General features: G+C 41.6%; 1 protein-coding gene across 3 annotated transcripts in view; it reads left to right on the top strand.

Annotated features, from left to right (window-relative positions):
• GRM1 (glutamate metabotropic receptor 1) overlaps positions 1-24,790 on the top strand; it is a 289,991-nt gene that overhangs the window by 259,463 nt on the left and 5,738 nt on the right. The gene's annotated exons all lie outside the window — the stretch shown is intronic.

The following is a 24,790-nucleotide window of genomic DNA, read 5'->3' on the forward strand; positions in this document are numbered from 1 at the left end:
ACAGCGTAGTGACTAGGTGGAAGTCCACTTCTTATACACTTGCCCAACAATTTTGGGCAATATACAAAGCTACTTATAATTGGAGCTGCAGTTTATCTCCACCCTCCAGTCAGTGAAGTGTCATAGAATTTAGCATTCCAGCTTTTCTATGCTCCTTTGAGGAGTCCATACTACTGACAAGCAGCATTAATGTTAGTTTCAGTCAGATCAGCCCTTTGATTTGTTTAGTAGAAAAAAATATGGAATGATGCATCAGATACCGCAAGAGTATTTTGATGTAAATAGTGATGATATTGCAGTGTTTTGGCAGCAGCCATATTTGCCTCAATGAAAGTCAATTTAAGGATTAGCACAAACATTTCCTCATTAACTCCCATTCCAAAGATAACATGCCCTCTTTTCTGATCTAGAACAAGTCCCTCAGAGTCCCAGGGGTACAGTTGCCAACTGCACATCAGGGAGGATCTATTAAGAAATTGGAAGATTGACATTTATATGCCATTAGGAGGCAAATTGAGAACAGTGCAACAATACAAATTCTAAAAAGTGTACCAAGGTGAGCCCTAAAACTCTGCTATGCAAGGAAAGGCAGCAGCTTCTTGATCTTATTTTTGCCACTTTTTAAAAAATAGTAAAAAAAAAAAAAAAAAAGTCCTCACCCAAGTGAAGTCAGGAGACCTACCACTAATGGAAATGCAATAAATAAATAGAGCCTTAAAAATGGCTTTTGGTGGTAATAGGTTAAGATGAGTTAGAATAATAGAATATTAGGGTTGGAAGAGACCTCAGGAGGTCATCTAGTCATCTAATCCCCTGCTCAAAGCAGGATCAACACCAACTACATCATCCCAGCCAGGGCTATGTCAAGCCGGGCCTTAAAAACCTTTAAGGATGGAGATTCCACCATCTCCCTAGGTAACCCATTCCAGTGCTTCACCACCCTCCTAGTGAAAGAGTGTTTCCTAATATCCAACCTAGACCTCCCCCACTGCAACTTGAGACCATTACTCCTTGTTCTGTCATCTGCTAACACTGAGAACAGTCTAGCTCCATCCTTTTTGGAACCCCCCTTCAGGAAGTTGAAGGCTGCTATCAAATCCCCCCTCACTCTTCTCTTCTGCAGACTAAATAACCCCAGTTTCCTCAGCCTCTCCTCATAAGTCATGTGCACCAGCCCCCTACTCATTTTTGTTGTCCTCCACTGGGCAATTGTCCACATCCCTTCTGTAGTGGGGGACCAAAACTGGACGCAATACTTCTGGTGTGGCCTCACCAGTGCTGAATAGAGGGGAATAATCACTTCCCTCGATCTGCTGGCAATGCTCCTACTAATACAGCCCAATATGCCATTAGCCTTCTTAGCAACAAGGGCTCACTGCTGACTCATATCCAGCTTCTCATCCACTATAATCCCCAGGTCCTTTTCTGCAAAACTGCTGCTTAGCCAGTCAGTCACAGCCTGTAGCGGTGCATGAGATTCTTTCTTCCTAAGTACAGGACTCTGCACTTGTCCTTTTTGAACCTTATCAGATATCTTTTGGCCCAATCCTCCAATTTGTCTAGGTCACTCTGGACCCTGTCCCTACCCTTTAGCGTATCTACCTCTCCCCCCAGCTTAGTGTCGTCTGCAAACTTTCTGAGGATGCACTTCATCCCATCATCCAGATCATTAATAAAGATGTTGAACAAAACTGACCCCTGGGGCACTCTGCTTGATACCAGCTGCCAACTAGACATCGAGCCATTGATCACTATCCGTTGAGCCTGACAGTCTAGCCAGATTTCTATCCAACTTATAGTCCATTCATCCAATCCATACTACTTTAAATTGCTGGCAAGAATACTGTGGGAGACTGTATAAAAAGCTTTGCTAAAGTCAAGCTATATCACATCCATCACTTTCCCCATATCCACAGAGCCAGTTATCTCATCATAGAAGGCAATCAGGTTGGTCAGGCATGACTTGCCCTTGGTGAATCCATGTTGATTGTTGCTGATCACCTTCTTCTCCTCCAAGTGCTTCAAAATGGATTCTTTGAGGACCTGCTCCATGATTTTGAAGTGAGGCTGACCAGTCTGTAGTTTCCCGGATTCTCTTTCTTCCCTTTTTAAAATACGGGCACTATATTTGCCTTTTTCCAATCATCCGGGACCTTCCCTGAATGCCACGAATTTTCAAAGATAATGGCTAATGGCTCTGCAATCACATCAGCCAACTCCCTCAGCACCCTTGGATGCATTAGATCTGTACCCATGAACTTGTGGATGACCAGCTTTTCTAAATAGTCCTTAACCTGTTCTTTTACCACTGAGGGCTGCTCACTTCCTCCCCATTCTGTGTTGCCCAGTGAGCAGTCTGGGAGCTGACCATGTCTGTGAAGCCCGAGGCAAAAAAAGCATAGAGTACTTCAGCTTTTTCCACATCATCTGTCATTATGTTGTCTCCCCCATTTAGTAAGAGTCCCACACTTTCCCTGACCAACTTCTTGTTGCTAACATACCTGTAGAAACCCTTTTTGTTACCCTTCACAGCTCTTGCTAGCTGCAACTCCAATTGTGTCTTGGGCTTCTTGATTATACCCCTGCAAGCTCGAGCAATATTTTTATACTGCTCCCGAGTCATTTGTCCAAGTTTCACTTCTTCTAAGCTTCCTTTTTGAATTTAAGCTCACCAAAGATTTCACTGTTAATCCAAGCTGGTCACCTGCCATATTTGCTTATCTTTCTGCACATTAGGATGATTTGTTCCTGTGTCCTCAATAAGGTTTCTTTAAAATAAAGCCAGCTCTCCTAGACTCCTTGCCCCCTCATATTAGCCTCCCAGGGATCCTGCCCATCAGTTCCCTAAGGGAGTCTGTCTGCTTTTCTGAAGTCCAGGGTCCATATTTTGCTACTCTCCTTTCTTCCTTTTGTCAGGATCCTGAACTCAACCATCTCATAGTCACTGCTGCCTAGGTTGCCACTCACTTCTACTTCCCCTACAATTCTTCCCTGTTTGTAAGCAGCAGATCAAGAGGAGCATGGTCCCTAGTTGGTTCCTCCAGCACTTGTACCAGGAAGTTGTCCCCAACACTCTCCAAAAACTTTTTGGATTGTCTGTGCATTGCTGTATTGCTCTCCTAGCAGATGTCAAGTTGAATGAAGTCCGGCATTAGAACCAGGGCCTGTGATCTGGAAACTTCAGCTAGTTGTCCAAAGAAAGCCTCATCTACCTCATCCTTCTGATCCAGTGGTCCATAGCACATGCTCACCACTACATCACCCTTGTTGCTCTTGCCTCTAAACTTAACCCAAAGACTCTCAACAGGTTTTACTCCAATTTCATACTTGAGCTCTGAGCAATCATACCGCTCTCTTACATACAGTGCAACTCCTCCAACTTTCCTCCCATACCTGTCCTTATTGAACCGTTTATACCCATCCATGACAGTGCTCCAGTCATGTGAACTGCCCCACCAAGTTTCTGTTATTCCAATCACATCATAGTTCCTTGATTCTGCCAGGACTTCCAGTTCTTTCTGCTTGTTTCCCAGGTTTCTTGCATTCGTGTACATGCACCTAAGATAACTAGCCGATTGCCCTACTTTCTCAGTATGAATCAGGAGGCTTCCCATCTTGTACCGTCCTCCTTGTGTTTCCTCCCAGTATCCCACTTGCCCACTTACCTCTGGGCTTAGGTCACCATCCCCTGGAGAACCTAGTTTAAAGGCTCCTCACTAGGTTAGCAAGCCTGCCTGTGAAGATGCTCTTCCCTCTCTTCGCTAGGTGGATCCCATTTCTTCCTAGCAATCCTTCTTCCTTGAACACCATCCCATGGTCGAAGAATCCAAAGCCCTCTCTCTGACACCACCTGCGTAATCACGCCTTCACCTCCACAATTTGAGGGTCCCTATCTGGGCCCTTTCCTTCAACAGGGAGGATGGACGCGAACACGACTTCCACCTCAAACTCCTTTATCCTTCTTCCCAGAGTTCATAAAGAGCAGCTGATTTTCCTGAAGGGAAACTTTTTAACTTCACCAACTCCCAGAAATTCAAATAAAGCAATAAATACATGTGTGAATTTGAGGTACCCTTTTTAAAAATGGAACCCTTAACTTTGCAAATCCCTCCCCTTCCAGTTATATGTAAACAGATTTAGAGACTTGCACTTTTTCTTGATCGGGCCATATTTAGCCTTGGGTATTTTGCACCCAGTTACAACAACATAAGAACCCCCGTCCCATATCTGATCCTAGAAGGAACCTAGAAATGCAAGGGCATAAAATTAAGCATAATTAAACATTTTATTTTATTTGGAAATTCAAAGAGTTTGGGGTTTATTTTATCCAGAGTCATTCAATCATTACTTTAAGAGTAGCAGCTATGTTAGTCTGTATCCGCAAAAAGAAAAGGAGGACTTGTGGCACCTTAGAGACTAACAAATGTATTTGAGCATAAGTATCCGATGAAGTGAGCTGTAGCTCACGAAAGCTTATGCTCAAATACATTTGTTAGTCTCTAAGGTGCCACAAGCACTCCTTTTCTTTTTGGGGATACATAAAGCATAAGCTTTCGTGAGCTACAGCTCACTTCATCGTTTGCATTTGGTGGAAAATACAGTGGGGAGATTTATACACACACACAGAGAACATGAAACAATGGGTTTTATCATACACACTGTAAGGAGAGTGATCACTTAAGATGAGCTATTACCAGCAGGAAGGGTGTGGGGGAAGGAGGAAAACCTTTTGTGGTGATAATCAAGGTGGGCCATTTCCAGCAGTTAACAAGAACGTCTGAGGAACAGTGGGGGGTGGGTGGGGTGGGGCGGAGAAATAACATGAGGAAATAGTTTTACATTATGTAATGACTCATCCATTCCCAGTCTCTATTCAAGCCTAAGTTAATTGTATCCAGTTTGCAAATTAATTCCAATTCAGCAGTCTCTCGTTGGACTCTGTTTTTGAAGCTTTTTTGTTGAAGGATAGCCACTCTTAGGTCTGTAATCGAGTGACCAGAGAGATTGAAGTGTTCTCCAACTGGTTTTTGAATGTTATAATTCTTGACGTCTGATTTGTGTCCATTCATTCTTTTACGTAGAGACTGTCCAGTTTGGCCAATGTACATGGCAGAGGGGCATTGCTGGCACATGATGGCATATATCACATTGGTAGATGCGCAGGTAAACGAGCCTCTGATAGTGTGGCTGATGTGATTAGGCCCTATGATGGTGTCCCCTAATAGATATGTGGACAGAGTTGGCAACGGGCTTTGTTGCAAGGATAGGTTCCTGGGTTTGTGGTTCTGTTGTGTGGTGTGTGGTTGCTGGTGAGTATTTGCTTCAGGTTAGGGGGTTGTCTGGAAGCAAGGACTGGCCTGTCTCCCAAGATCTGTGAGAGTGATGGGTCGTCCTTCAGGATAGGTTATAGATCCTTGATGATGCATTGGAAAGGTTTTAGTTGGGGGCTGAAGGTGATGGTTAGTGGCGTTCTGTTATTTTCTTTGTTGGGCCTGTCCTACAGTAGGTGACTTCTGAGTACTCTTCTGGCTCTGTCAATCTGTTTCTTCACTTCAGCAGGTGGGTACTGTAGTTGTAAGAATGCATGATAGAGATCTTGTAGGTGTTTGTCTCTATCTGAGGGGTTGGAGCAAATGTGGTTGTATCGTAGAGCTTGGCTGTAGACAGTGGATCGTGTGGTGTGATCTGGATGAAAGCTAGAGGTATGTAGGTAGGAATAGCGGTCAATAGGTTTCCGATATAGGGTGGTGTTTATGTGACCATCGCTTATTAGCACCGTAATGTCCAGGAAGTGGATCTCTTGTGTGGACTGGTCCAGGCTGAGGTTGATGGTGGGATGGAAATTGTTGAAATCCTGGTGGAATTCCTCAAGGGCTTCTTTTCCATGGTTCCAGATGATGAAGATGTCATCGATGTAGCGCAAGTAGAGTAGGGGCAGTAGGGGACGAGAGCTGAGGAAGCGTTGTTCTAAGTCAGCCATAAAAATGTTGGCATACTGTGGGGCCATGCGGGTACCCATCGCAGTGCTGCTGATTTGAAGGTATACATTGTCCCCAAATGTGAAATAGTTATGGGTAAGGACAAAGTCACAAAGTTCAGCGACCGTGTTAGCTGTGACATTATCGGGGATACTGTTCCTGATGGCTTCTAGTCCATCTTAAGGAAATTGAGGCTCAGGTGATCTTTAGCGGGATCTTTCCTGTTCCTAGAGAAGGGCAACAAAGGTGTGACAAGATTATGACTGTCAACAGATGGCTTAGGCAGTGGTGCTATAAGGAGGGCTTTGGGATGTATGGCCACTGGGAGGCATTCACAGACGGAGGACAGTTCTCTCTGGATGGACTTCATCTGAGTAGGGAAGGAAATAGACTTCTAGGATCAAGGCTGGCACAACTGATAAAGAGAGCATTAAACTAGGAATTAGGGGGAGATGGGTGGGAGATGTCCAAGAAATCTCCACGCCAGATTTTAGCATTGAGAGGGAAGAAGATGAAGTAAGAAAGGATACAGCCGTGGGTAGGAGAATGTATATAAGGAGCGAGGCGGTGTGGATACTAGTCTAATAGGTTATACTGGCTGTAGAATGACTGTGCCTAATAGGGTACAAAATGTGAGCGAGGCCAAAAAGCAAAAATTAAGATGTTTGTACACCAATGCGAGGAGCCTAGGTAACAAAATGGAGGAACTAGAGCTACTGGTGCAGGAAGTGAAACTTATAGGGATAACAGAAACATGGTAGAATAGTAGTCATGACTGGACTACAGGTATTGAAGGGTATGTGCTGTTTAGGAAAGACAGAAACAAAGGTAAAGGTGGTGGAGTATCATTGTATATCAATGATGAGGTAGAATGTAAAGAAATAAGAAGCGATGCAATGGATAAGACAGAGTCCGTCTGGGCAAAAATTACATTGGGGAAGAAAACTACTAAAGCCTCTCCTACAATAGTGCTTGGGGTGTGCTATAGACCTCCGGGATCTAATTTGGATATGGATAGAGCCCTTTTTAATGTTTTTAATCAAGTAAATACTAATGGAAACTGCGTGATCATGGGAGACTTTAACTTCCCAGATATAGACTGGAGGACCAGTGCTAGTAATAATAATAGGGCTCAGATTTTCCTAGGTGCGATAGCTGATGGATTCCTTCATCAAGTAGTTGCTGAACTGACTAGAGGGGATGCCATTTTAGATTTAATTTTGGTGAGTAGTGAGGACCTCATAGAAGAAATGGTTGTAGGGGACAATCTTGGCTCAAGTGATCATGAGCTAATTCAGTTCAAACTAAATGGAAGGATTAACAAAAATAAATCTGCAACTAGGGTTTTTGATTTCAAAAGGGCTGACTTTCAAAAATTAAGGAAATTAGTTAGGGAAGTGGATTGGACTGAAGAATTTATGGATCTAAAGGTAGAGGAGGCCTGGGATTACTTTAAATCAAAGCTGCAGAAGCTATCGGAAGCCTGTATCCCAAGAAAGAGGAAAAAATTCATAGGAAGGAGTTGTAGACCAAGCTGGATGAGCAAGCATCTTAGAGAGGTGATTAAGAAGAAGCAGAAAGCATACAGGGAGTGGAAGATGGGAGAGATCAGCAAGGAAAGCTACCTAATTGAGGTCAGAACATGTAGGGATAAAGTGAGACAGGTTAAAAGTCGAGTAGAGTTGGACCTTGCAAAGGGAATTAAAACCAATAGTAAAAGGTTCTATAGCCATATAAATAAGAAGAAAACTAAGAAAGAAGTGGGGCCGCTTAACACTGAGGATGGAGCGGAGGTTAAAGATAATCTAGGCATGGCCCAATATCTAAACAAATACTTTGCCTCAGTCTTTAATAAGGCTAAAGAGGATCTTAGGGATAATGGTAGCATGACAAATGGAAATGAGGATATGGAGGTAGATATTGCCATATCTGAGGTAGAAGCAAAACTGAAACAGCTTAATGGGACTAAATCAGGGGGCCCAGATAATCTTCATCCAAGAATATTAAAGGAATTGGCACCTGAAATTGCAAGCCCATTAGCAAGAATTTTTAATGAATCTGTAAACTCACGAGTAGTACCGAATGATTGGAGAATTGCTAATATAGTTCCTATTTTTAAGAAAGGAAAAAAAAGTGATCCGGGTAACTACAGGCCAGTTAGTTTGACATCTGTAGTATGCAAGGTCCTGGAAAAAATTTTGAAGGAGAAATTAGTTAAGGACATTGAAGTCAATGGTAAATGGGACAAAATACAACATGGTTTTACAAAAGGTAGATCGTGCCAAACCAACCTAATCTCCTTTTTTGAAAAAGTAACAGATTTTTTAGATAAAGGAAATGCAGTGGATCTAATTTACCTAGATTTCAGTAAGGCATTTGATACCGTGCCACATGGGGAATTATTAGTTAAATTGGAGAAGATGGGGATCAATATGAACATCAAAAGGTGGATAAGGAATTGGTTAAAGGGGAGACTGCAACGGGTCCTACTGAAAGGCGAACTGTCAGGTTGGAGGGAGGTTACCAGTGGAGTTCCTCAGGGATCGGTTTTGGGACCAATCTTATTTAATCTTTTTATTACTGACCTTGGCACAAAAAATGGGAGTGTGCTAATAAAGTTTGCAGATGATACAAAGCTGGGAGGTATTGTCAATTTGGAGAAGGATCGGGATATTATACAGGAGGATCTGGATGACCTTGTAAACTGGAGTAATAGTAATAGGATGAAATTTAATAGTGAGAAGTGTAAGGTTATGCATTTAGGGATTAATAACAACAATTTTAGTTACAAGTTGGGGACGCATCAATTAGAAGTAACGGAAGAGGAGAAGGACCTTGGAGTATTGGTTGATCGTAGGATGACTATGAGCTGCCAATGTGATATGGCTGTGAAAAAAGCTAAGGCAGGTTTTGGGATGCATCAGGAGAGGCATTTCCACTAGGGATAAGGAGGTTTTAGTACCATTATACAAGGCACTGGTGAGACCTCACCTAGAATACTGTGTGCAGTTTTGGTCTCCCATGTTTAAAAAGGATGAATTCAAACTGGAGCAGGTACAGAGAAGGGCTACTAGGATGATCCAAGGAATGGAAAACTTGTCTTATGAAAGGAGACTTAAGGAGCTTGGCTTGTTTAGCCTAACTAAAAGAAGGTTGAGGGGAGATATGATTGCTCTCTATAAATATATCAGAGGGATAAATACAGGAGAGGGAGAGGAATTATTTCAGCTCAGCACCAATGTGGACACAAGAACAAATGGGTATAAACTGGTCACCAGGAAGTTTAGACTTGAAATCAGACGAAGGTTTTTAACCATCAGAGGAGTGAAGTTTTGGAATAGCCTTCCAAGGGAAGCAGTGGAGGCAAAAGATCTATCTGGTTTTAAGATTCTACTCGTTAAGTTTATGGAGGAGATGGGATAATGGGATTTTGGTAAGTAATTGATGTTTAAATATTCAGGGTAAATAGGACTAATCCCCTGAGATGGGATATTAGATGGATGGGATCTGAGTTACCCAGGGAAGAATTTTTCGTAGTATCTGGCTGGTGAATCTTGCCCATATGCTCAGGGTTTAGCTGATTGCCATATTTGGGGTCGGGAAGGAATTTTTCTCCAGGGCAGATTGGAGAGGCCCAGGAGGTTTTTCGCCTTCCTCTGTAGCATGGGGCATGGTTGACTTGAGGGAGGCTTCTCTGCTCCTTGAAGTCTTTAAACCATGATTTAAGGACTTCAATAGCTCAGACATAGGTCAGGTTTTTCATAGGAGTGGTTGGGTGAGATTCTGTGGCCTGCACTGTGCAGGAGGTCGGACTAGATGATCAGAATGGTCCCTTCTGACCTTAGTATCTATGAATCTATGAATCTTTGTGTGGAATGTTGGTATAGAGGGCTTCTAAATCCATAGTGCCTAGGATGGTGTTTTTAGGAAGATCACCGATGGATTGTAGTTTCCTCAGGAAGTCAGTGGTGTCTCGAAGATAGCTGGGAGTGCTGGTAGCGTAGGGCCTGAGGAGGGAGTCTACATAGCCAGACAATCCTGCTGTCAGGGTGCCAATGCCTGAGATGATGGGGCATCCAGGATTTCCAGGTTTATGGATCTTGGGTAGCAGATAGAATACCCCAGGTCGGGGTTCCAGGGGTGTTTCTGTGCGGATTTGTTCTTGTGCTTTTTCAGCCGTCAGGAACAGTATCCCTGATAATGTCACGGCTAACCTGGTGGCTGAACTTTGTGACTTTGTCCTCACCCATTTCACATATGTGCCACAATTACTCCTTTTCTTTTTGTGAACCTCACTTAGTTATTTTCTGTCCATATTTCTAAGCTCTCCTAAGTTCCTTTACATTATCTCCCAGTCTTAATGGTTGTTCTCTGCTTTTCCATTTTTAATATCAGCGGATTTCATTAATATGCTGCTTAGTCTCTTTTCTAAACTATTAATGTAGATATTAAATATGAACTGAAAAGCCCTAACTCTGCTCCCCATGGTAACCCATAATTTAATACATTGCTATAGTTTATGGCCTTTCAGTCAGTTTTCAATCTATGTGATGATGTTACTAACCAAGCCAATTTGAATTAATTTTTAAATTCAGGTTTTATAAGCAACAGCACAACATACTTCTACTAAAATTTAAACATGTGGAGCCAAATTTTCATCTGGTGCAAACTGACCATTTCATTTATGTGAATCGACCTGTGTTTATTCACATCACTTCAAGATCTGGCCCATTACAACTACTGCATTCCCTTCATCTATTAACTTTGCAGTCCTGTCAACAACAACAACTTTGTCTAGCAAGAGTTATTTTTTCTAAATTTACTCTAGTTATTGCTAATTGCTCAATAATCCCCTATGTAGGACCTGTTCTTTCTCTGCACTACAATTCAGAACTTTGTTGTGTTAATCAGAAATCTGGTCAAAAGAAGAAAACAATCAGATTCACAACAAATATTTTCACAAATGAAAGCGTTGACTTACTTTCACTTTGATTCATTGGTCTTCATTTTTTTGAGTATTTGGAGGATTTGCCTTGTATTCAGGGAAAATATTCACAATTCTAAACTTTTCATGAATTTTTAGCACAAATGATTTCTCAGAAATGCATAAGTCATTGTTCATTATTCTTCTTTAATATTTGCCATCCATCTTGGGAGCTGAAACAATACCCTGTGATTTAAGTGACACTCACACAATCTAAATAACGCCAGCAGTTCAAATCAAAGCCAGCAGTTCACAAACAACCCGTAAAGTCTGGACATTATTTAGTGAACCTTCCCAAATAACCAACACAATTGTAGGGCAAGGGTGTATTCACTCTTAACTGGACAGATAGTTGAAAAGAGGAAGTGGCCTTATATTTCAGGTGAGGTTGATTCAAACTACTAAAAATTAATGCTGATGACAATAATTAGCAGTCCACACTTCTTAGCTATTAACTAATTAATCCTCCCAGCACCATTGCTAGTAAGTAGGGTCTTGTCTACACATAAGTTGGGCCATTTTAACTATACCTTGCACTTAAAGCAGAACAACACCCCCTAGGGTGAGTGCACTTACACTGGTATAAAAGTGTTTATACTGATACAACTTACTACTATATGGGAAGGAGAATAAGTTTCACCAATATAAGAACATTTACACCCGTGTCCACATCAGGAATTGTATCGGTATAACTAATTCAGTAGAAAATACAAACAAACAAACAAAATACCCACGTCCCTAACCAACATAGCGATACCCGGTACAAAATATGTGTACAGACCAGGGTTAAGCCGTATAATGTTGCTTGACAGACAGGATAAGTAGTGCAGAGAGGTTGGAAGACTTGCCCAAGTGAGTCAATGTCAGAGCAGGGATTAGAATGCAGTGATTCTTGGCTTGTGTTCCCACACTCAGACCACTAGAGCAAGTCTCTCCCTAAACCGTACCTAGTCATCCAGGGTCTGAGTTTGAACACTTTGTATATACCTACTTTTTAATCAAATAGTTTCAAACGTATATTTAAAATAGCGCTCTAATTTACATTGAACATTAAAACTCCCATGAGCATGGAAAGCAATTTGTTTTGTGCTACAAAAAAGAAAAGAAAAGGTTAGTTTAATTTACTAAACTTCCAGAAATGCCAGTGGGAGGTTAAAATCTGCTCTAATTATACAGCAGCATAGAGAGGACTGGAGTCAGACAGTGAGAACTGTTGTGACAGTCTCTTGTTACTGAGCTAGAAATTGCATTGTAAATGGACTAAAACCCAAATAGTCTGCGATTTCCTCCTCTTGGTGATAATCAAGTACGCTAAACAGACAAAGACCTGAACATGTGCTATAATGAGATTTTGACAGCATGTATCTACCTCACTGTTGGGAAAACCCCTTTATCAGGTTGAGAGAAAGAGATGAGCCCATAGTGGGCATGCCTCAAATATCAGTCTTGCAAGAAAAGCTACCAGATGTGGCCCATTAGGTTAAGGGACTCAGGGTTTAGTTAGGCCAGAGTCGATGTTGCCAAGCTGGGATCAGAGGCTTGGAGATGAGACTAATGTTTTTTCCTTTATCCCTTATCCCCTTTGATGCCACAGATACTTTACTGTAGAGACTATCTTGATGGAAGGAGCATCGTGAATGATTCATTGTCCTGACATGAAGGAAAGCAGAGTATGTTCTACTAGCCTTCCTAGGATGGGAAAGACAACTGCACTAACAAGAGACTTCACTTGCTATATAAATTGCTTCTCTAGGGGCTGAAAGGACTGGTAACCTGTACATGAGGGGTGTGGTGGTAACCCACGTACAAAGATATCCACTTTGGCCCTCTCCTAGAATAACATCCCTCCCTCACAGCAAGGTTAGCTCTGCAGTGTAAATGGTCAAATGGCTCCAGCTCTGCCACTAAGGGGTTCTTTGCTTGATGACTGAGCAGTAGCAGACATTCTCCTCCTGAAATGCAGATAAGACAGTGAATCAAAAATAGAGGTTTGAACTGTCTCAGTACTTTGGATTTTGGTTTGGGCCTATCATTTATTGATGGATTTGATAGCCATGTCTCAAGCTGCATAAAAATAATTCAGGATTTATAAATTCATAGAGTTTAAGGCCAGAAGGGACCATTATATCATCTAGTATTATTTGTATATCACAGGATATTACATTTCACTTAGTTGGCCTTATATTGAGCCCAAAACTTTGTTTGGCTAAAGCATATGTTCCAGAAAGGCATCCAGTCTTGAAATGAAAACAAAAGATTGAGAATTCACCGCTTCCCTTGCTAGCTTGTTCACATGGCAAATCACACTCACTGTTAAAAATGTGTGCCTTACTTCTAAATTCAGTTTGTTTGGCTACTGATTCCAGCCATTGATTCTTGTTCTGCCTTCTCTGCAAGATTAATGAGCTCTTCAGCATAGTTATGAAATTGCCTGTATACTAGTAATAAATCAATCTAATTTATCTAATAAATTAAATCTAATAATACCAGGCCTAGGCCAAATCTACTATATCCCCCATCTCAGCATGATTAGGTACTCCCCTTCTCCCTTGGGTGTTGGGAGAGGCTAGCAAATCAGGCTTTGGCATATTACGGGGAGAAGCAGAGTGAATTCCAAAGCTAAGGATTCAGAAAATACTTGTATCACGTTCTCTTAAACATAGAGGGCTCAAGCCCAGCTTCCTTTATTGATTACATCTATAACAATATCAGACAAATAAAGAGGCAGTCACCCATGTGACAAACCATTTATCTATATATCTAGCTCTGTGGTTCCTATCACCATAACATCTGAGCAACTCAGAAACATTCATGAATTTTTCTTTACAAATTTAGGGAATTACTATGCATTTAATCAAAGCAAGAAGAAATTTTGGTGACTTGTCCCAACATCCCACAGGGAGTATGCAGAAAAGCTGGGATTTAGGGCTTATAAATTAAAACTATCACTTTGAATTCTCTGTGGAAAGATAGTGGCAGCCAGTGCAGCTTATGGAGTCCAAGTTACTTAGCAGAGGAACACATGGAGAACACACAAAAAGAAAAATCTGGGGGTTTATTCCTAGAATACACAAATTGCCCAAGATGTATCTGTTGTGGAAAAGAAGGAGAAAATTCAGCTCACTCAAAACATGTCCCCAGCAGTAAAGCACAAATAAGCTCATCTTAGTTGTGTCAACAGGACATGTGTGAAATTGCCTGAACATTCAGCATAGAGACAGTGTTAGCTGCAGGGATTTAGAGAAATGGTATTCAGAAGATATGTTGTACTGGGTAGACATTGCCTTAAACCTGTAGCTCCTGGATGATTCAAAGGGCTTTATGTCATCAAAATCTTGCAAAGCACTGAGCTCAACCTAATGACGAGCTCTTAGAAGGGTTGTTAGAAAACCCGCAGTTAACAAATAATAAATAGATTTGATTAATTTTCTTGTCATCAAACCTATCACAAACAGCAACTGTGCAAGGAAAGTAACAGTTCCATTTCGAGGCAAAACTCGTTATCATGCCCTTGGGGAGGGGAAAAATGGACTGTATATTGACCAAGTACAGTCAGGGGCAGTGATCTCATCATCAGCTGTTGAGCTTTACTAATGGGAATAGACACCAAATTTACCACAGAACTGTGCTATGTTCTGCTGTCTCCATTAATTGATTTGTGCTCAGCCAATTGTGCCTACTCTTAGGCCAAATTAGAAGATTAAAGTACAGCATTCTCTCTAGTGGCCTGCTTTGGGGAAAAAGCCAGTATCCCAAACTTTTTTTTTATTTTGTCAAAAATAGACAGAAAATCAGAAAAACCAAAATAATTATATGCATGAAATGTATATTCTTACCCTCAACAAAACCTAGTAAATATAGGTCCCATTAATGTTGTTTCAGGAAAATAATGAAGACTTGCATTTTTATTGCACTGATTCCTGTCTGATCCAGTTTGACTCTTCCTCACCTTTGACCTTTCTTTGTAGGCAGCATGTCAAAAACAAAGCCTGTTTTCAGCTGTCTTGTGTGAATGAAATTTTCAGTTATATCTTTCAGATTATTTTGATCTCCACCTGCATACTGTCACCATTCCCACAAATGTAGACTCCAAAGCAGGATTTCTGGAACAATGTGGATAGTGGGGGTGCTGAGAGTCATTGAACCAAACTGTAAACCCTGTATATGATGGAAACACTTCAAGCACCCCTAGTTCCAGCACCTATGCTCCAAAGAGGAGATAACAGCTAGACAGGTAACATCGAGACATCTAGACAGAATTATGTGCAGTCCTGGGGAGGAGCTGGTGGCTGTGGTACATGTAGATAGCAATGACATAGGGAAAGGTATTAGAGAAGCCAAATTGAGGCCTCAATTTGAACTGGAGACCAAATTGAGGCTGCTAGATATGAGATTAAAGTCCAGGACCACCAGGGTGGCATTGTCTGAAATGCTTCCAGTTCCACATGCAGAGCCAGTTAGACAGGCAGAACTGCAGGGTCTCGATGCGTGGATGAGATGATGGTGTAGGGCAGAGGCAATATGGGGATGGGAGGGGCATGCGGGTTCACATTCCCCCCCCAGATTTTCTGCTTGTACTGAGCAGGGTCACATGGACTGAGCAAGCTCAGTAATGCTGCTGAAGCCAGTTTTCCTCATTCTGTACCCGCCCCACCACCACTATCCATAGGCACAGGTTGTCTCTCATGTAGGAAGTAGGGTTTTCGGTTTAGTAGGAACTGGTGAACCTTTGAGAAAGGAGGAGCTTATTTAGGAAGGATGGGCTTCTCTTAAACCAAAATGGAACCAGATTGCTGGCATGTAAAATTAAAATGGTCGTAGAGAAGTTTTTAAACTCAGGGATGGGGGGAAAGCCGACAGGTGCGGAGGAGCACACAGTTCAGACAGAGACATCCCGTAGGTGAGGATCTGTTAACAAGGATTCTCTATATCATAGTAAAGAGGAGAGGATAGAAATTGATAAAGTACAGGTAGGCGCTGAAGAGAAACCGTCAAATGAAAAAGAGTCCCATTCTATTACATCACATGAAGGCAGACAACTAAATATTGATATATTGAAAATTTTATAAGTATTTGTATACAAACTTACAGGTTTCAGAGTAGCAGCTGTGTTAGTCTGTATTCGCAAAAAGAAAAGCAATACTTGTGGCACCTTAGAGACTAACAAATTTATGAGAGCATAAGCTTTCGTGAGCTACAGCTCACTTCATCGGATGCATTCCAATGAAGTGAGCTGTAGCTCACGAAAGCTTATGCTCTCATAAATTTGTTAGTCTCTAAGGTGCCACAAGTACTGCTTTTCTTTTTGCGTATACAAACTGAAGAAGTCTAAATACTAAGCAGGGCTGTAATCAAGACAGGGGCAAGCAGGGCAGCTGCCCAGGGCACAAAGCCATGGAGGTGGAAAAAAGAGGCCGTGTGGGGGGGCATGTGGGGTCATTCCCTGCCCCCCCAAGATTTCTGCCTTCCCTTTAGCACAGAGGTTTTCAAACTGTGGGGGTGTGGGAATGCCCCACCATTTAAAAACCATCACGGGCAGATGAGAAGCTGGTGGGAATCACGCAATCCGTTGTGCCAGGGCGCTCGCTCACTGGCTGCCTGGCAGCCCTTCCTGCCCTGTTCCCTGAGCTGATCCGCCTCTGCACTGCCAGGTGCTGCCCAGGCAGGGTGGGTGGCACCACTCCGAGCTGCACCCCAGCTTACCCTTTCCTGTCCCCCGAAGGAGCCTGGCACTGACCAGTGAGCAGCCTCTCCCCAAGGCAAGCATCTCATGGCAGCCAGGCTCCGTGCATGGGGCCAACTCAAGGGGGTTCACCAGCTGGTGCCAGGCTCCTTTGTGGGAGAGGCAAGGGTGTGTCAGAGGTGCAGCTCAGAGCTGTGCCAAGTGCCTGGCCGTGCAGAGGCGGCCCGGCTTGGGGAGCTGGGTAGGGAGGGCTGCCAGCCAGCCAGCCATCTCCCCAGCTCCCACAGCACAGAAAGCCAGGGGTACACCCCACAGCTTGAAAACTTCTGTGCTAAATGGAAGACAGAAATCTGGGGAGGGCATGTGACCCCACATGCCCCTCCCCCCATGTCATTGCTAGGGGGAGCAAATATGCTTGCTTGCGCCAGGTGCTAAAATAACTAGTTACAGCTCTGATACTTAGATGGGTGAATTTGAGTGCCTAGTATTAAATGAGGATGTTGAGATAATAGGCAACAGAGAAACTTGTTGGAATGATAATAATTAATGGGACACGGTAATGTCAGGGTACAAAATATATAGGAATTACAGAGTAGGTAGTGAGGATGGGGCAGTGGCACCATATGTGAAAACAGTGGCAAATGTAGTAAAAATGTTAAATGAATCAAACAGTACCATAGAATCTCTATGGATAGAAATTCTATGCTTGAATAATAAGACTGTACTATTAACAACCTGACCAGGATGGTGATGGTGATTGTGACATGGTCAGGGAGATTAGAGAGGCTGTAAAAATAGAAAACTCAATAATAATAAGGAATTTCAACTATCTCCATATTGACTGGGTACATGTCATCTCAGGATGGGATGCAGAGATAAAATTTCTAGGCACCATTAATGACTGCTTCTTGGAGCAGCTAGTCCTGGAACCAACAAGGGAAGAGGCAGTTCTTGATGTAGTCCTCAGTGGCGCACAGGATCTGGTCCAAGCAGAACCACTCAGTGATAGTGATGATAATGTAAATTTAACATCCTGGGGTGGGGGAGAGGGAATACCAGAGAAACCTACCACAGTAGCATTTAACTTCAAAAAGGGGAACTACAGAAAAATGAGGAAGCTAAAGTAGAAATTAAATGGAACAGTCACAAGGGAAATGTCTGCAAGCTTCATGGAAACTTTTTAAAAACATCATAATAGAGGCTCAAATTAAATGTATTCCCCAAATAAAACAAAACAAAACCAAGAGGATCAAGAAAATGCCAATATGGCTAAACAACAGAGTAAAAGAGGTGATTAGAGGCAAAAAGGCATCTTATAGAATATCAGGGTTGGAAGGGACCTCAGTAGGTCATCTAGTCCAACCTCCAGCTCAGAGCTGGACCAATTCCCAATTTTTGCCCCAGATCCCTAAATGGCCCCCTCAAGGATTGAACTCACAACTGTGGGTTTAGCAGGCCAATGCTCAAACCACTGAGCTCCCCCCCCCCCCCCCAAAAAAATTGGAAGTCAAATCCTACTGAAGAAAATAGAAAGAAGCATAAACTCTGGCATGTCAAGTGTAAAAATGTAAGTAGATGGAACAAAAATAATTTGAAGAGCCACTACCAAAAGACACAAAATCTAACAGCCACGTTTTTTTAAATACATCAGAAGCAGGAAGCCTACCAAGCAATCAATGGGGTCCTGGGCAGTCAGGGAGCTAAAGGAGCACTCAAGGAAGATGAGGCCATTGCAGAGAAGCTAAATGAATTCTTTGCATCAGTTTTCACTGCAGAGAATGTGAGGGAGATTCCTACACCAGAGCCATTTTTTTTTAGGTGAGAAATCTGAGGGACTGTCTCAGATTGAGGTGTTGATAGAAGAAGTTTTTGAGCAAATTGATACATTAAATTAAGAAGTTACCAGCACCAGATGGTACAAACCCAAGAGTTCTGAAGGAGCTCAAATATGAAATTGCAGAACTACTAACTGTGGTATGAAGAAAAGGAGTACTCATGGCACTTTTGTTAGTCTCTAAGGTGCCACAAGTCCTCCTTTTCTTTTTTACAGATACAGACTAACACAGCTGCTACTCTGGTAACTGTGGTATGTAACCTATCACTTAAAATAGGCCTCTATACCAAATGACTGGAAGAAGATAGCTAATGTAACACCAATTTTTTAAAAAGGCTCCAGAGGTGATCCTGGCAATTACAGGCTGGTAAGCCTAACTTCAGTACCAGACAAATTGGTTGAAACTACCATAAAGAACAGAATTATCAGACACATAGATGAACATGATATGTGGGGAAACATCAACACAGTTTTGTAAAGGGAAATCATGCCTCACTGATCTATTAGAATTCTTTGAAGGGGTCATGTGGAAAAGAGCGATCCAGTGGATATAGTGTAGCTGGATGGTTAGAAAGCCTTTGACAAGGTCCCTCACCAAAGGTTCTTAAGAAAAGTAGGTAGCCATGGGATAAGAGGGAAGGTCCTCTCATGGATCAGTAACTTGGTTAAAAGGAAACAAAGGGTAAGAATAAATGGTCAGTTTTCATAAAAAATAAGTTAATAGCAGGATTCCATGGGAATCTGTACAGGGACCAGGGTTATTCAACATATTCATAAAGGATCTGGAAAAAAGGGTAAACAACGAGGTGGCAATGTTTGCAGACAGTATACAAAATTAATCAAGATAGTTAAGTCCAAAGCAGATTATGAAGAGTTACAAAGGGATCTCACAAAACTAGGTGACTGGCCAATAAAATGGCAGATGAAATTCAATATTGATAAACGCAAAGTAATGCACATGGGAAAACATAATCCAAACAATACATAAAAAATGATGGTATCTAAACTAGCTGTTAATAGATCCCTGAAAACAGCTGCCCAATGCTCAGCAGCAGTGAAAAAAGCTAACATAATGTTAGGAATCATTAGGAAAGGAATAGCTAAGAAGACAGAAGATACCATAATTCCACTATATAAATCCATGGCACACCAATACCTTGAATACTGTATGCAGTTCTGGATGCCCCATCTCAAAAAAGATATATTGGAATTGGAAAAGGCTCAGAAAAGGGCAACAAAAATGATGAGGGGTATGGAACAGCTTCCGTATGACTAGAGATGAAAAAGACAGGGACTGTTCAGCTTGGAAAAGAGACAATTAAGGGGGGATAAGATACTGGTCTATAAAATCATGAATGGTGCAAAGTAAATAAATAAGGAAGTGTTTATTTTCTTCTTCAAATAACACAAGAACCAGGGATCACCCTATGAAATTAACAGGCAGCAGGTTTAAAACAAACACAAGGAAATACTTCTTTACATAACGCCCAGTCAACCTGTGGAACTTGCTGTTGGTGTCCCTAAACCTCTGATTGCCAGATGCTGGTACTGGATGACAGTGGATGGATCACTGGATAATTGAACTTTTCTGTTCGTTCCCTCTGAAGCATCTAGCATTGACCACTATGAGATGACAGGATACTGGGCTAAATGGGACCATTGGTCTGACCCAGTATGGTCATTCTAATGTTCTTAATGATCTCTTATGAAATGGCCTTTGTGTATCCCAAATGAATTCAGGATAGTATTGTTGCTTTGAATGAATAGTTTAGGTTCCTCTTTTTCCTGTACTGTTTTATATTTTATAGTTCATTTTAAGGTGTGTGTATTCAGTAGATTTCTCCCAGCCCCACTTTCACTTCTGAATTCCAAATAACCATGTTCAAGGTGCCTGATCTTAGTTCTAGAATAATAACTGCTCTGCTGCATGTTAAATGATTTGGCAGGATGCACTAACCTAAATCCAATTCCCTGATTGCCTTCCTTCTGACTTTAAAGTGACAAAGCTCACATATTTATATGTTTCCCTTGATTATTACTTCTGTATCAAATATGAATTAACAGATTAACAGTAAATTGACATGAGGGAAGATAATAAATAGAAAAAAGGGGTAAGGAGATGGAGAAATTGAGCGAAGTAGTAAAATGGAAGACGAGTGTGAGAGGATGGGCCCCTCTCAAGGCTACTAAAATTCTAAAACTAGTTCAGACATAATTAATATAATCACCAGAGAGAGTGAAATCCTGATCCCATTGAAGTAAATGGAAAACTCCCATAGACTTCAGTAGAAGCAGGATTTCACCCAGATAGAGTAAACTGAAGTGAGTGAACAAGTAGTTATTACATATTTTGGTGGTGAAGTTACAAGTTAGTTTGATTATCATATGGTTGTTGGTTTGGTTTTTTTTAGTATGCGTTGGAGGCATAGCAGAAGCAGGAGTTTTAGTGAAGATCTGGATTTGAGGAGAGCAGGCAAAAATGTGTTAGGGAGGGAAATGAATGGAGTGGGAGGAAGAGGTAGATGAAGATGGAGCTAGGGAGTTTCTGGCAGTGTCAGTTTTTGCCTGTCATGTAATAATCAAGATCTTGGGCACAGAATGAGGTAAAAGGCTAAAGGGATGGTTTGAAGAGGGAATCAAAGATGGGAAGAGACACACCAGAGGTTAGGCATGAGGGAGTAGATGATGATAATGAAGTCTACTTAGCATGAGAGAGAGCAGAGTTGAGAAATGAGAACATGAACCGTGCTGGAGGAAATCTGCATGGGAATGAGAGATAGCAGCAAAATCAATGGAATTACTCATGCTTAAGTTAGGTATGTGTTTGAGTGACTTGCTGGATTGAGGTTTAAAGTACATTGCCATTAGATGTTATTTTCACCTAATGTTCCCTCTTCTGTGCCCAAGATTTTGTACTTGGACTTTCAGAAAGCCTTTGACTAGGTCCCTTACCACAGGCTCTTAAGTAATCAGTCGTGGAATAAACTCCAAATTTCTCTTAAAAGATAGGAAATAGGAGTGGGAATAAATGGTCAGTTTTCACAGTGGAGAGAGGTAAGTAGTGGGGTCTCCCAAAGATGTGTACTGGGACCAGTGCTGTTCAACACATTAATAAAAGATCTGGAAAAAAGGGTGAACTTTGAGGTGTCAAAATTTGCAGATGATACAAAATTACTTAAAATAGTTAAGCCCAAAGCTAACTATGCAGAATTACAAAGGGATCTCACAAAACTGGGTAACTGGGCAACAAAATGGCAGATGAAAGTCAGTGTTGATAAATGTGAAGTCATGCACAGTGGAAAACAACCCCAACTATACATACAAAATGATGGGCTCTAGATTAGCTGTTACCACTCAAGAAAGATCTTGGAGACATTGTGGATAGTTCTCTGAAAACATCTGCTTAATGTGCAGCAGCAGTCAAAAAAGCTAACCCAATGTTAGGAACCATTACGAAAGGGATAAAAAATAAGGTAGAAAATATCATAATGCCACTATATAATGTGAATAAGGAAGTGTTGTTTACTCCTTCATATAACACAAGAACCAATGGTCACCCAATGAAATTATTTGGCAGCAGGCTTAAAACAAACTTAAGGAAGTACTTCTCCACACAACAGTCAGTCAATCTTTGGTACTTGTTGCCAGGGAATGTTGTGAAAGCCAAAAGTATAACTAGGTTCAGAAAAGAATTAGATAAGTTCCTGGAGGATAGATCCATCAGTGGTTATTAGCCAAGATGGTCATGGAAATAGCCCCATGCTCTGGGTGTCCATAAATCTCTGACAGCTAGAAGCTAGGGCTGGATGACAGAGGATAGATCACTTGATAACTGCCCTCTTTTGTCCACTCCCTCTGAAGCATGTGGCCCCAGCCACTGTCGGAAGACTGGATAGTGGACTAGTTGGACTATTGCTCTGACCCAGATTGGCTATTCTTATGTTCTTTATAAGTCTCCCCCAGCATAATTTTGCTATCCCCTGGTTCTCATGTTCACTGCGATTTTTTTTCTATTTATAATACACATCTTATTATTACAAATGCCACATTTAATTCCCAGAACCGTCCTATCATGAGGGAGCATCATACTTCCATCAGTTTTATGTGTATTCTATTTACACAAATTGTTCTCTTAACTTGGATGCTGTGTCTCAAAAACAGTCATCCTTATGCAAAAAGAAAAGGAGTACTTGTGGCACCTTAGAGACTAACAAATTTATTTGAGCATAAGCTTTCGTGAGCTACAACTCACTTCATCGGATGCAGTGAGCTGTAGCTCACGAAAGCTTATGCTCAAATAAATTTGTTAGTCTCTAAGGTGCCACAAGTACTCCTTTTCTTTTTGCGAATACAGACTAACACGGCTGCTACTCTGAAAAAAGTCATCCTTATGGTCACTCAGAAATTCTTTTTGCAGTGTTCCTTGGAGTATCATGCAGAATGCAATGCCAACATACTGTAGAGAATTGCATCGAACTCAACAGCAGACCAAATGTTTTTCTGCAGGAAGTGTTTTTATAAAACTTTGTATATTAAAATGTACTTCTGTGGATATAAAATCATTTTCCTCTAACATTTTCAGTTATTTGACTTGCTTATGTTTACAGCATTTTAAAAACAAAAGATCACACAGCTCATATTGATCATAACTGTGACAGTCTGCAGAATTTTTTTTTAAATCTTCCTCATCTTTTCACTGTTTACTATAAACCTTGTATTCTTTAGCACTGGGAAATTTCCACTGCTTTTTCTAGCCAAAACTCTGAGTCCTATCATATCCATACTTTGGATGTATGAACATTATGACTGGCCCCCATGGGCCAAACCAAACCCTTGTCTCCAAAACCCATCCCTTGGCTCTAGATCTGAACTTTGCAACACAAATCCATCTCAAATTCTTTTTTCTCCAGGAATATTTGCACCAAAATAGAAAATGGCATGTCACTTTGTAAATTTCTCCTTCCCATACCCCAAATGTATAGGATTTCATTCTGCACCATTTTCCTACCATTTCACAGAGCTGCATTTTACCACTGTAGTTTTCACAGTGATATCTTGTTATATGAAAAACAGTACTGGGGAGGAATCTGTGCAGAAGAAACAAAATATTCAGGACCATTTTTCTGGAGCAGGGACTAGTAGGAAAAACCTTCTCAGTGGGGCCCTGGTGGAGCTGTGCTGACAGGGACAGCCACACGGGTTCAGGAAGAAGTACAGAGGTACAGAGCTTCCATGTGGATTGCCTTGGACCTCCAGTGAAATTACAGGGTTTGGACCCCTGATTATTCCACTAGGGAGCAAACCCCTCCTCCTGAGATAAGAACTCAAAAGTAGCGCTGTGTGTGGAATCTTAGTTTTTCTCCTCCCCTGGGCTTCCCTGCAGAAGTGGTTGATCTATCTGCAGTGACTATTTCTATTGGTTTTGTCAGCAATGAGAATATTTGTGCTTGGTTCTGTTGATCACCATTCTGTAATGTGTGCTATAGCTGCTGAGGTATTGTTCCCTTTCAGGCACTACTTCCAGGGATGGCAGAGGAAGATAGGAAAGCACAGTCCTTTGGTTCACTGCATTTTGGTTCCTCTTCTGGGCATAAGACCACAGGACAGGTCCTCAAGCTTTCACTCTCACCAAAAGCCCCATTTAGAATGCTTTGACAGAGTTCTGCTGAGCAAGGACTTGGAATATTTGACCCAGGATGATTATATAGCTGTGTGACCGGGTTCCATTGGGGCCAGCTGTGGTCACTCAATCAACACTGCAAAGAATGGGGCAGACTATCCCCATAAAGCTGGTGGATATTCCATTGCTTAGATTTACCAAGCCAGCATAAAATAGCTTCTTTATTACCTCACTGGTTACTCAGAAGTCCAAACAACACATTTCTCTTAAAGTGATCCAGCCTCAGGCCTCCATCCAGGTCCCCATGTCAAATATGATGAAGATTCCTGAAAATCTTATTTCATCATATAAAAGAAAAGGTTCTACCAATCCCAAAGGATCGGACACATTACCTCCCAGGCTAATGAATGTTTCAGATCTTACCCAAATACACACTACAGCCAATTCTTATTAACTAAACTAAAATTTACTATAAAACAAAAGAGAGAGAGAATGGTTAAAAGATCAATATACATACAGACACGAGTTCAATTCATTGAGGTTCAGATTCAGAGAGGTTCAGATTCAGAGATGGTGAACTCTGTAGTAGTAGAGTTCTTTCAGAAATAGTTCTTAGGTTACAGTCCGAAGTCATTGCAGGGTGTTCCAGCTTAGGACTGGGATCTCAGTCCTTTTGCCTAAGCTTCCCCTG

This window comes from Dermochelys coriacea, chromosome 3 (assembly GCF_009764565.3).
Source record: "Dermochelys coriacea isolate rDerCor1 chromosome 3, rDerCor1.pri.v4, whole genome shotgun sequence".
Classification (NCBI taxonomy): domain Eukaryota; kingdom Metazoa; phylum Chordata; order Testudines; family Dermochelyidae; genus Dermochelys; species Dermochelys coriacea.